At 37.1% G+C, this 14,436-nt stretch overlaps 1 protein-coding gene across 1 annotated transcript in view; it reads right to left on the minus strand.

Annotated features, from left to right (window-relative positions):
- The window catches only part of Tox (thymocyte selection associated high mobility group box), a 299,896-nt gene that overhangs the window by 129,914 nt on the left and 155,546 nt on the right, over positions 1-14,436 (minus strand). The gene's annotated exons all lie outside the window — the stretch shown is intronic.

The raw sequence follows: 14,436 nt of genomic DNA on the forward strand, positions 1-14,436 counted from the left end.
AGTGTTGGAAGTATTAAAGTAGTAATTTTAAAATATCATCATCCTTGTGAGAGTATTTTTACAATTCTAAATAATAGAGCCGATGACTCTTGCAAGTCATTTTCTTAAAACCTTAAAAGGTGGTATTTGCCCATTTAGCTTATAAAGGGCTACATCTTTCTCTGACGGTAAGGAGACAGATTTTGGACTGGTTGAGAGTACATATAATGATTCCTTCAGTGACTAATAACAGTCACAGAGCTTGTTGGAAGGAATTGCAGCTTCAGGGTCCAATGTACAAGTCTGTGTCCAGGTTCTTGAAAGCATTTCTGAGGTTGGGTTCTGAAGCAAGTTTCTTATTCCTTGTGAAGCTCAGTTTCAAAACCTGCTTCATGGGTTTCTTAGGAGCATTAAAAACAAAAACATATGTGCAAAGTCCTATAACATATGTTTGCCAGATTAAAAGTTCTTAATAAAGATTGGCTTTGCATAGCTATGGTTGTTCATAGACATGCCATGGATTGAGTAGAGTCTAAGAAAACAAATAGACACCATGCTAGGGATCTAGATATGTTCCCCACAATGACAGAATTTTCATCTATTTGCCATTATTTAAGCATCCTAGTGGAGAAAAGCGTACCCCATTTATACATAATGCATTGAATCGCTCTCCACGAAAAGCTAAGCTAAAGCCTCACTTGTGTTTTGGTGGGATTAAATTGCATGTCTTACATTGAAGGGTAAAAAGAGAATGGGGAACGGGGAGTAGTCAAAAGATGCTGAAAGTGCTATTAATAACTTAATGTGCAGAACATCAACAAATTCCCTCCTTCAAGGAGCTTTATTTGCAGGCCTGCAGCACTGGCCTGATGAGTTTCTGGCGATCCAACTCCTACTAACACAGGTAAAAGGTAAAAGGCATTTGTGAACCGAAATGTCCACTTCTGAATGGGCACAAAAGGTACACATTCTAATACACTGGCTTGTGCCGCTAAAAAGGCCATCTTCAACTGGGCATGGTGCCTCCTGCCTGTAATCGCAGCAGCTCAGGAGGCTGAGGCAGGCAGATTGCAAGTTTAAAGCCAGCCTCAGCAACTTAGTGAAGCCCTAACCAACTTTGCAATATTATCCTGTCTAAATAAAATATTAAAAAAATGTCTGGGGATGTGGTTCAGTGGTTAAGCACCTCTGGGTTCAATACCTAGTACCAAAAAAAAAAAAAAAAAAAAAATTGCTAATCAAAAGGATAAATTCTGAGTCTAGAATCAAGAGACTGGGGTTAGGGAAGTTAAAGGGGATCCTTCAGATCCTCTGGATTGATCTGCTTGCATGGATGCCTTTTCAGCCATTTGACTAAAACCAACATTCTTCCTCCATATCCAACCCTCCTCAGCCCCCATTTCAATGAAAAAGAAAAAGAAACTTCTCACCTAATTTCTGGAAGATCTCATTTCCCCTGTCTGTTTAATTACAGACTCACATGCCTTTTTAATCATGATGCTTTACATAGTCAATGACCTGGGTATCCTGTTTACATTATTTTCTCTGTCTGCAATTCACATTTCCTTTGCTACAGCCTGTTCTTATTTTTTATCCTCATTCTACATTACTGCATCTGCAAGTGGAATGTTAATTACACAGACTTTTCTTTTGACTGTAGAGAATGCATGTTTTCATTTTGTCCAAATACAGTGTCAATGTATGCTGACCGGGAATAAATAATGGGAATGTCTCTGGACTTGGCTTTTTCTTCTCTTTAAAAAATCTAATTCTCTACCAGAGGGGCCCTATATTTGTGGGTCTCTGTCCACATATTGCAATCATTATAACTAGCACTCAATCTCTGGTGACAGAAGTCCCATAACTCAGAAGAATTCAAAAGATATCATCTTGTACACATCTTTAAATTATGTGATGGATCCATGCAATCATGCATAGACTAAAAATATGGCTATGGTTATAACATTGTAAAATATGTTTCTCATATAGGTCTTTATTTGAAAGATAAATAAATACTGCTGCCATCACACATATACAGAATGCCTTAATTTTTAATCTGTAACATAATTCCTTAAAGTCAAAGATAGAAAAATGCCAATGTTTAAACATGTTTCATCTTCTATTATTGAACATTCTTGTTGCATGATTCGAATAACTCAAAGGAAAGCAAAGTGAAGTGAGAAATTTATTAGAAAAATAATAAACTTCCTCTGCACATTTTCAGAAGTAAAGATATTGCAGCGTAAGGTTGATTTTCCCAGAAGTGTTTAAACAGCATCAACATGATCTCTAATTTCTTTTAAGGAGACCTTCAGAAGTAGGTATTTTTTCAGATTCTTTTGTCTCTGCATGAACAAGGGTTGATAGCTCGAGACTATAATGTATTACTGTGGAAAGCTTCGGTCTGTTACATAAATCATCTTCACACTCAGCAAGAATCGTCCAACAGTGCCATTGATGTGCTCAAGCCAGTGATCCTGCAAACAATTTTTTTGTCTTTCTTCACATGTTAGACAATAGCAATAAATCATCTTCATTTAAAAACACACAATGTACTAATTTTTCAAGCAACAGTTAGCAAAATGAAATTTTTGGTAGAAAGCATAGCATTTATTTTATTTATGCTCATTAATTTTGTAACCCACATTAAGTAAAAGACAGTGAGTGCCTTACTCGGCATAGAAGCATGTGTTGTGTTCCTACTATGTGTAAGGCATCCTGCTAAGGGTGATTTGAGAAACAAAGAACAAGAAGACACATTTATTTTAAAGGAATAAATCTGAGGGAAGAAAGAGGAGTTTAGGCTCCCAATAAGGAGCAGCATACTTGAAGTCTTAAACTGAGTGATCTCAGAATGTAAATGAAAGAGGAAGGACCTGAGGCTGGAATGAGGTGGGATTAGTATGAGCAGATTTACACTGATAACAGGGCCTTTTGCTGAGATGTGATGTAAGTGATCCAGGAGGACTCACACCCTTGAGCCAGCCCAGGCAGCCGTACCAGCAGCAACAAGGAGGCTCCATATTAAGGTCAGCTCTTCAACCTTCAGATAATTTCAAGGGCAAGACTAGTTTCCCCAAGCAAAACAAGCTAAGGGTACTGGGTTAAATGTAGGCTTCTACTATACCTGGGGTGTAAGGTAAAATTTGCTCAGTTATAGAAAACTAGGGTACAAAGCCAGAATGAGACCAGAGAACAGGGTGAATTGGAACCAATTCCCAGAGGACGCCTGACACTGGTTCTTCCTGGAGGAGCAAAAGAGCTTTGAACCTGGAGGTTGAAGTTAATGGGGTGAAGCTTAGAGGATCTGGGGTTCCAGAGACTTGATTCAGATTGGGTGTAGGTGGGGCAGGGTTCTCTAATAGTCCTCTCTGATGGATGGTGTCAGACTCCCTCCCCCGTGTGTTTCCAGAAAAGTCCTTAGATTTTACATACAGGGGCTCCTACCATCACCATTAAGGATTCTGGGATGGAGAAGAGGTTTGCCTTCATATAACTTAAAGAGTTCTGCATGAATCTCCAGGCAGTATTTTTATAAGATATTTTAAAACCAAGAGTTGTGTGCAGTTGTTATAATAAGGGTCTTTCTTCAACTTAAAAAAAATAAAAATCAAACTTCCAGAAAACAAATAATGTGCTCCCCCTACAACCCATACAGGATGATTAGGGAAGCAGATTTAAGGGGAGGAGCTAATCCCAAACCCTAATGGGCCTCAAGCCTGTTTTTCAGTGACAGGCCACCATTCCATATTCAGTGTTTAAAGGGGGTAATTTAATTGCATTGTTTAATTTTTAATCTTATATAAAATGTAATCCATACTTTTTTAGTTTTCTAAATTTTTTCATTTCTCATATTGGCCTGGTACGTTCTGAGATTGGTCTTATATTTTTACTGTACTTTAGAAATTTTATAAATAACCCATTTTAATCCGTTTTTGTTTTTAACAGAAAATACATGTGAAAAAAAATCACTTTCAATCTAGCCATTCAGAAACAAGACAAAACATTGAAATTTGTGTATTTCACAATTCCTTTTGGGGCTAGGGATGAGGCTCAGTGGCAGAATTCTTACCTAGCATGCATGAGGTCCTGTGTTCAATCCCCAGTGCCAACAAAATAAATAAATAAATAATGAATACTTGCTATTTCCTCATGAGCTTTTTGTTTTTAAAAACAGAAGCCAGATTACAGACATCTGATTATAGAGCTAGAAATGGTGTATGAAAATCTTTGGTCATATCTTAGTATATGTTGTTATTAATTTAGGCCTCAGTTTCCAAATCTGTAAAGTAGGGATAATAGTAGTATTCAAGAGTTTATCAGGATTGAATAAAGCAAAAGAAATAATGTACATACTTTGGGCAATACCTTGCTTTATGAAAAACAACTGATAGATGTTAGCTACATTGTTATTGTTATACCATTATATAGATTAATCTGATCATGTAAAATGAATCATGACTAATTTTCCATGTCAATAGATACCATCTATATTATTGCTAAATAAACTGATAGAATAAATTGTATAACATGAATACAATAATATTTTCAACATCGGGGTATTCCTAAATTTTCTCTGATGAATCACTGTCATGAATAACTTTATCCATTTCTTTCCTTAGGATAACATTCTGGAGTCCAATATTTATGCTCAAGAGGGGATCTAAGAAAAATCAACTCAGGTTTTTACTAAGTAAAATTTTTTAAAGTTCAAAGAGTACCCACTTTTAAAAACAGTATATTAAAACCTAATGAATTTTACTCAATTATTAAATGTAAAACAAGAATCTAAATAATGATGTTATTGATTCCCATCTACCCAACTAGTCCAAAAAAATCAAGCAAATCTTTTAACCTCTCTGGGCCTCTGTTTCCTCATCTGCAAAGTGCATAAAAGGGGATATATAGACATGGAAAGGGCTAGTAAAGAAGGGGAAGGAGGAATCATCACCCTGGAAACACAAATCCAGAATAGTAAGAAACCACCTTATATTTACACAGCTTCCATATGTGAACAAATATTAATTTGCTGATTTTGTAGCTAAAATATGTTTAAATATTGGTGGTTTCATTTGGTTCAACCTAATATTTCTCAGAATAACCCCTTGCAGTTATGTTGGTGTAAAAAAGAACTGACTTTAATATATCAATATTTTGTGGTTTTTTTTTTTTTTTTTTTTTTTTTTTTTTTGGTATCAGGGAATGAACTCAGGGGCACTCGACCACTGAACCACAACTCCAGCCCTATTTTGTATTTTATTTAGAGACAGGGTCTCACTGAGTTTCTTAGTGCCTCACTTTTTCTGAGGCTGGCTTTGAACTCGTGATCCTCCTGCCTCAGCTTTCCTACCACTGGGATTATAGGCATGGACCACCTCACTTGGCAACATTTTCATCTTGTTCTAATGTAAAAATAAACTTAGTTAAATAAGGATGGAGTCTGACTTGGGCCTTAGACCTTCCCAAGGCCAGAGTCCTTCACTATGAAATTTAGTAACTTTTTGTTTCCCAAGTCAATAAATCAGGCTCATTTTCACTGAATTGTTGTAGGAATTAAACCAGATAATGTAGGCACAGCCTTTGCTCAGTTCAAAAGGTAGCTTGCACCTGACAGCTATTGCTATTATGGACCCAATTCATTTATAACATTGGGCTAGGAAAATGCTAACCTAAACTTCCAGCCAAACTGAAGCTTCCTACTGAAACTTAACTATCATTGAGAGCAAGAAGTTTAACTGAAATCAGAGCATAAGAAATACACAGCTGAGATGGGGGTGGAACAAGATGGTGGCTGAAGAAGACTGTCATCTTGCAATCCTCACCCACAGAGATACTAATATGAACAGCTACTCACTCACCAAACTACCCTCACAAAACTACAGAAGCTGGGTGAGATAACATAGTATCTGGTTTTAGAAAATAACAGCTTGGTACCCGAAGCACAGTTGAATCCAGACTTTCCTGAAGGAAACTTCGGAACTAGCTGTGGGCCCTACCCCAGCCTGAGAATTATTTCCTCCCTCAACCCCATTTCCTGTAAGGCCACTCTGATTTATGATTTTAGAAAATAGCAACTCATAGTAGGCTTATCCCTTCTTGAAGAGTGGTCTTCTCCTGAAATGCTAGGAAGTCCAGTTGTATCCAGGAAAGTCCTCTCTATTGGTTGCAATTCACAGCTCTTATGAATTTCAGATCAGGCCTTTCCATTTGAATAATTTGATGCTGTGTCTTAAAAGTCACTCCTTTGGCTTTTCTACCAACAGGATCAATTATCATAATTGAAGAACAGCAAGGGAGGTATGGAAAACATTTTCCAAGGTAGCTATCAACTAATTTTGTATAATTTAAAATCATCGGAGTGATAGTTAAAAAATTTATATCTATACAGTGAAATAATATACACCAGAAAGAACATGGAAGAAAACTCATGGACATAGGTAAGAATTAAACCAAAACTTTCTATGTGTTTCTGGGAAGTCCGGCTAGGTCTGCTTCCAAACTGAGGAACTGAAATTATAAAGAAAAACTTGACACTATTAAAAGGTGTTTGAGGTGGCAGGTGAGGTTATGAAGAAGGAGGTCTCAGAAAACCTCAGCTTTTTTTTAAGCCTAGGTGTTTTATATTAAAAATGGCATGACTTCTACTGGACATATTGACGTATTAAAGTTTTAGTGTTTGTTAGAACAATCTTTAAGTGCTTGGGAAACTAAGTTGTTGTAGACAAGTGACATTACTCAGTATATTACTATTCTTTTTTTTTTTTTTTTTTTTTGGTTCTGGGGATTGAACTCAGGGGCACTCGACCACTGAGCCACATTTCCAGCCCTAATTTGTATTTTATTTAGAGACAGGGTCTCAGTGAGTTGCTTAGTGCCTCGCCATTGCTGAGGATGGCTTTGAACTCGTGGTCCTCCTGTCTCAGCCTCCCTAGCTGCTGGGATTATAGGTGTGGCCACTGTGCCAGGCAGCATATTACTATGTGAAATATGAAATGCTACACTTACGTTTTGGGCATTTTTTAGTGACAGGTGTATTAGAAAAAAAATATAGCTTGTTATAACTTTAAATTTTATTAGGAAAAGATCATTTAAGTTTTCATAATTATTTACATGCTAAAGAAAAAAATTCAAAATACATTTGTGAACAAGCCAAAATGCTGATTTCAAAAAGTATCAAATGCCACTGCTTAGTTTGTCAGTCTGCGTACTAGAGCCTCATACCCCTTTTCCATCACCTAAATATCTTGGTGTCTCTTGACATTTTCCCAATGAGTGAACCATGCACCAAATGGAGCTTGATGTTTTAAGAATCTATTTACACCACTAGTGCTATCCCATTCAGATATTTTCATAATTTTTATCTGATATCTGATATACTTTTTTGTAATGTTGGAAAAAACATACTGTTCAACAATTATAATAAAATTCTCCAGCATACCCAGCAACAAACATTCATTTCCTGAAATAAAAAATGAGTCTTATATTCGCAAATCCCACAGCTTGGAAATGTGTATGATACACAACATTTAACCTGTCAGCAGCCTCATTAGTGTCAATGAGTAGAAACTGGCAATCAGTAGATGGTGAGCTTTACATGTGTTTATGTTTAAAAATGTTCCTAAAATAGCTCTGCTGGCGAGGTTGATAGAAAACACTTCTACTGGACAAATGAATTTCAGCTTTAATTTCATGATCTACATTTTTGAGAAATTCATATTTCTTATGAATGGTCATTTATAATCAACAGAGTCAATACCCAGCTAAAATAATAATAATAATAATAACAACAATAATAATAATAATCATAATAATGAAGGCTGGGTGGGTAAGGATTCAATTGCTCCACCACACCAATACACAAATGATGGGGAAAATATGCAGAACTGATGTGTGGTTAATGATCATGAGACCAAATATATGTAGATATTTGTATGGGGCCTGCATCCAGTATCCACACAGCTATTAAGACATTTTTATAAACTGTAAGAAATATGTGAGCTATTTCAAGATATAATGCTAAAAAACAGACTTCCATGTAAGAAGCCAATTTAGGAAGAAAACAACATAAACAATAGTAACTTGTGTGCTCAAGTGAAGCATCTTTTTAATTTTGAGTAATGAAGATGTCAAGCCAAATGCTAGAGTAGTTTAACTTAATTAGGTGGCCTATTTTTCCAGGCGTCCTTTCATTTCCCATTGAAAACTCAGCTCGTATGCAAGGCAACAAGAGCAATTTTGTCTGTAATGAATACCTCCGGGACTGCACAGAGTAATCATTTGAATGTTACACTGAAGACTGGTTTGAGTAACTAGTCTGGCCTTGTTAAGATGCCAGACTTTGTTGGACTAAACTAGATTACTCAAAGCGTGGCAGCTTTATCATTTTATTGGGCCGATGGTCAAAAAGTCAAGTTGACTTTACTCCTGAAATTTCTCCAAAAGGAACCAATCTAAAAGTAATTGGTCTAATTTATAGTTCACATTTCTGTCATGATCATGGACATTTTATGGCCCATAGTAAAAAGATTTTTTTTTTAAAACTGCTCTTAAAAAACACTATCCTCTCTAGGTTCTTTTTGTCATACCTCATTTACACTCTGACCTGGAGAATTTTCTCATTAGGAAAACATGTAATCACAAGCTAGAGAGTCATTGATACGTTTGCAAATTTTAAAACACAATTCTAAACTGCAGATTTGAGAGAATACTGTACAAAAAAAAAAAAAGGACGTGGAGAGTCCTAGTGGTTCTACTGCCATTGAACTGCTGTTTGTAAATAATGTGATATTGTTGTTATATAATTGCCTATTATTATATGATTTATTATCACATTAATTCTTCAAGTCTTGTCCTTGAAATGACTCTCAGGCAGAGGGAGCATTCGAGCCTTATATTAATGTGTCACAGCATTGAGGCCCAGATAAGGGGTGCTACTGTAGTGAACCAAATTAGATTTCCCAAATGCCTGCAATATGGGGCTAAGACTTGTTGCAAGTAGAAGGCTCAAAAAATTATGTGGTAAAAGAGTATGCAAAATATTTTAACTCATTTACTCATTTTTCTACCAATAATACTGTATAACTCAGATATATGAGCACTATTCTAGAAACAGGAAATCCAGGGAAACACAGGAGCAAGGCCCACCTTCTAAAGTTCACAGTCAGATGGGCAAGACAAGAACATCCTTGCTGACTCTTTTGTGTGCCATGTGTCACAGAGGGGCAGGTGTGCCCCTCAGCCCCTTTCCTATGTAGACACTGGCAAGGTCTTGTGGTGTGAACCATCCAGTAACAGTGAGGAGAAATGGAAAGATGGAAGCGAGAAGATAAGAGGAATTTATGAGAAACTGAGGCCCAGAATTTATGCAGTAATTGTGGAGAGGGGAAAGAGTAAAAAAGACAAAAGAAAAAAAAGTAGAATATATACTCTCTGGAATTAACTGAGTGGTAAGGGAGACTCCCGAAGGCTCCATCTTGGGTGATTGGGTAGGTGGTATTAACACTTATGACTAAAGGCATATGGGAAGAAGAAATCTGTGGGGGGAGGCAAGGAAGTAGGCGGCAGAAGAGGTGATGAATTGCATGTTGATGAACTGATGTGTTAATTCTGAGCTGACGTCAGGGACAGGTGCCTAGTTGGATTAGAAATCCAACCTGAAACTCATGAAAGAGCTGCCTTAGATAGACAGATGCTCATTAACTTTTATATTCAAAAGGTACCGTAGGAAATATATGTGAAAGGGTCCTTTGTGAGATACCAGGAAGATATGATATTATTGTGTTCTTACTGTGTTAGTCAGTTTCCCATTTCTATAGCAAAATAAATATCTGAGATAACTAACTTATAAAGAGAAACCATTTATTTGGGCTCGTGGTTTTAGAGTGTCCAGTCTATGATTGGACAGACTCCTTGATTTCAGCCCTCTGGTGGGCTTGCCAGATAGCAAAGGTGGAGAGCACATGGTGGAGGTGCTCATCTCATGGTCAGGAGTGCAAAGATAGACAGGAAGGGACTAGGTCCCACAGTCCCCTCCAAGGGCATGTTCCCAATGACTCAAGAACATCCCCAGACTCCACTTCCTAAAGATTCCACCACCTTCCAACAGTGCCACTATTTGGAGCAAGCCTCGAATACATGGACCTTTGGGGACACTTATCCAAACTATAGCATTTTGCATTGTTACTTTTAATCTCAAGACTTGAGGAACCAGGTAGGAAATAGAATTCCAGTAGAGGTTGGTGGTAGAGAAGAAGCAGACAGAAAAGCAATCACGAGCCAAGAAAAACCTAAATGATGACCTCAGTCCAGGACATTTAATGTTTAGCATTTATTAGGATTCTCGGAATTAACAGCAAAAATTCCTTTAAGCTTAAGGATAACCATTCACAGGAGGAGGAAGGAAAGGAAGTAGGAAGAAAGGAGGGAGGGGATGCAGGAAGCAAGAGGGAGAGAAAGAAACAAAATAGAAGAAACTGGTTTAGACAGTGAGGGCCGAGGCCTGGAGGAAGATATTTATTGAAATACCTGTGTCAATCAAGTAATCTAAGCTTTTCCATTACCTAACATCAGAAAATTCATCTAATTTATTCCTATCAAGGGATCATTTCTTGTATAGAAAAGATCAGTACTAGCCAGGCATGGTGGTGTGTGCTTGTGAGCCCAGTAACTCTGGAGGCTTTGGGAGGAGGATTGAAAGTTCAAGGCCAGCCTCAGAGCAAATGAGTGGGGTCCAAAGCAACTTAGTGAGACTCTGTCTCAAAATTAAAACAAAAGAAAACAAACAAACAAACAAAAAAAGACTGGGGATGTGGCTCAGTGGTTAAGCATCCCTGGGTTCAACCTCTGGCACCAAACAAAAACAAAAATAGATCAGTCCTTCTACCATCTTTCTACACAGTTCCAGGTGAAGGCCTGGAAAGAACAGACTTCCTGAGTCCACAGGACTGGGGCACAATGCTACAGCAGTAGAGAATGCACAGGTGGCTGTGGAGAAGGCCAGTCTCAGAGCTGCCATAGAAGAAAGAATAAGGAAAAGTAATGTCACATATTCAAAACTAAAATGGAAAAAATAAAATAGGGAAGAGAATGGAACTCTTCTTCTGTTTCCTCTGATGCATTTAGTTCAGATAGTCATTGATACCTGAGTATAGTCACTGTGATGAACTATGGAAGGGGCTATAAAGACTCTAGGGGTAGAGACAAGGGCTTGAGTTTTTAGTGAGAGCGGAGGATCACAGCTCGTGTACCTGAATGAGCTAAGAAGATTCTGGTGGGAACATAGCATGGGGGTAGGGAAGCTCAAGTCCCTTATGTCTTCTTAGGCTCTCTAGCACACTGGTCTAGATATTTTTAAAAACAAATTTTGTTGCATATATTTAAGATATGCAACATGATTTTGTAAGACCCATACAGACAGTACAATGGTTACTATAGTGAAGTAAATTAACATATCCATCATCTCACATAGCTACCATTTATTTGTTTATTTTGTGTGTGTGTGTGTGTGTGTGTGTGTGTGTGTCAAGAGCAACCAAAATCTACTCATTTAGCAAAAATTCCAAACACATTATTATGCGCAGTCCTCATGTTGCAAAGTAGATCTCTAGACTTGTTCATCGTGTGTATCTGCATTTGTGACTTTTTAGCCTGGGTATCACCTCAATCAAACACGACAGATTAAGAAGGAGAAGGGAGTGAATCCCTGAGGGGCTGTTGCCTTCATTCTCCTCTGTCTTGCCTTTCATTAGCCCACTCACTTTGTCCCACAAATGATAGAAAAGGATTCTTCAAAGTTCATGAGCAGCAGGGTCCCTTTAGACAGGGTTTGGAAACACAAAGAAATCTTGCATCGCATGGTTCACATTTTATCCAGAGCAATAAAAAAAAAAAAGTTAAATGGTGTTTAAGGTACTAAATGACCAGCACAGTTATAGCTATTACAGGGAAGAATAGTCAATATTCCAAGAATGGCGCCAGAGTACAGTGGAAATGTTATGGGTTTTTATTACATATTTGTCAGTCTTATTATGGAGTGGTATGTTCAATTTAAAAGCTGCCTATCAATTACAAAGCTATATGCAAAAAAAAAAATTTAAGGATTTGTATACATAGCTTAAGATGTATAGAATGCACGCTGCAGAGAGGGCCAAAGAGCCCTTTGGGACCATCTAAAAGAATATCATTAATTTTTACAGTGTACTTTCATTTCTGGAGCAGTTCCAGCATTGGCTTTCTATAAAAATCATTTCAAGTTTAGAATTATGCTATATGCTTGCAGCAACATCACAGGAACAGTAGTGCACCATATGTTGCTACTTAGCAACTTAGTCTATAAGTCCCAAAGCATGTACTGATTTGAAAATTGAACAGGAATTATAATTGTTGAGTGATGCTATGAGGCAAGTTGTCTTGGATTACTAAACTATGCAGATGTTTGATGTTATGTAGGAAAAGGAACAAAACTATTTTCCTTTCTCCTGCAGGATGACTAAAATCTTATTTATGGCTGCCTAAAGGGGTAAATTGATTAAAATTTCCTAAAAGAATACCAGGTAATGAATTCTTGAACACACTATATTACAGTAAACAAAAGGAATGTTAAGTGAAAAATTTAGCAAGGGCCATTCAACTTATGTAATTTGTGGAGTTTATTCCCCTCCAGGGTATGTATTATCTTACATTAGTCTAATTTTTAAAATAGCTCATTCTAAAAACATTTTCATATATGTTGCATTATTAAAAAAATAGTTTGCTTCTGGCTCACAAACCTGCCATATCTTTAGAAAGCATAAAGGTATTTGGAACTCTTTATTTCTTTTATATAAATTATCACTGGTATTTGAAACATTCTTAGAAACTCTTGACTGAAATAGTAAGAAAAATAATTTCAGTTGTTTGAATTCAGTAAGAGCTGAATATCACCCATTGTATTTGAATTTAGAAATCTAAGGAGCTGGGTTGTTATGATGCATATGTTCTGAATTTCCAATCCTCTATCCAAAACTCTTTAAGATGGACATAATGATTCTCTGAAAGGGAGCAGCTGTTTTATAGCAGTAATCATTTATTGAGTTTGTGTTTCTACTGTTTCAAACAAATTCAATTAGCCCTTACACTTCAAAACCCTAAAGGCACCGATGAGATGGTACCGGGTTGCTTTAATCTAATAGTAATACTAAACTTGTCAGTACAGTTTTGGGACTGATGGGTAGAAGAAAATTAATAGTAACATTTTTCATTTTTTAATCAAACAGTTCTATTCAGAACTACCTATGGATCTTGGAGACTACTTAGCAGCATGAATTCAGTTGAGTAAGAATTTGAAATGCAAAAAGCTCGCCTTCCAAAGGTAGCCTTAGACCGATCAACTCAACTGAAAGGAAGGAAACCTTAGAGCTTTGAGATCTTTGAGCTTCATGATGACCTTTTCAGCTGAACAATATAGTGTAATGTCCAGAAGGTCCAGCAGAGAAAGCAGTGATCATAATGGCTTCTAAATAAATGCAAAGTTCATGGAGATACAGGCCTGTCTGTTTTGAGTTAAGCATGAGGCATTTTGCTACAGAAGCATACCCCCAACAGGTAGATTAGATTTAACTCCCTGACAACCATCATGAAGAAAAATAGTTTCATACTACTCTCCCCCTCTGCTCCTCCCAGTTATCAGATCTATTTAGATAGATAAGTAGGCATTGAAAACTACTTAACTGTGTTAGAGTTTATGCTATAGTGATTGATATGTAAAATCCCAAGCTGGTTTCACTCTTCTAGATAAAAGTTTGTTCATCCCACAAAATGCTCCTATGAACTCTCCTTCCCTCTCATTTATTCACTCATTTATTTTTGCTTACAATGTTCTTATATTTTATGTTTTACTGGCACCCCAGGGCAGTTATAATTTTGCTTTAAATGCCCTCTCTGGATGAAGGGCCTGGTCTTAAGTATCCAAAAATAAATAAACAAGCATTTTCTTTCATAAATGTAACCATTTACATTCATTCTCATTGGACATTTGTTGTCACTTCTCATGATTAAATGCCTTGTCAACCATTCCCACTGAAATGGATACAAAGGTGCCCTTGAAAGATTTCAATCACATGCTGCTTTGGGGCCTCAAAACCACTCCCTAACACCCCTACTATGCCCCCCAGAAAGTGCTAAAGTCAGTCTGCCAGTAGGGCCCACCAGCCCTGGCCCTGTGATTTTGGTGATGAACATAACATGTTGTTGAAAATGGCCCCAGTAGTCGATAATTAAAGCTATTTGTGACATGTGTATCTTATAATGATTAACTCATCTACAGTCAGAAGCACAAATAACTTGCACCTGTAAAGACTTTATTTCCTAAAGGTAAAACAACTGTTTAGGAAAGATCATGCTGGCAAAACAGCTGCTTGCCGTTCTGGAGAGGAAACAAGGTAGCATCTTTCAACAAATGCCAACTCTGGTATTTTATCA

The sequence above is a fragment of the Marmota flaviventris genome, chromosome 15 (genome assembly GCF_047511675.1).
Source record: "Marmota flaviventris isolate mMarFla1 chromosome 15, mMarFla1.hap1, whole genome shotgun sequence".
In the NCBI taxonomy this organism is placed as follows: Eukaryota; Metazoa; Chordata; class Mammalia; order Rodentia; family Sciuridae; genus Marmota; species Marmota flaviventris.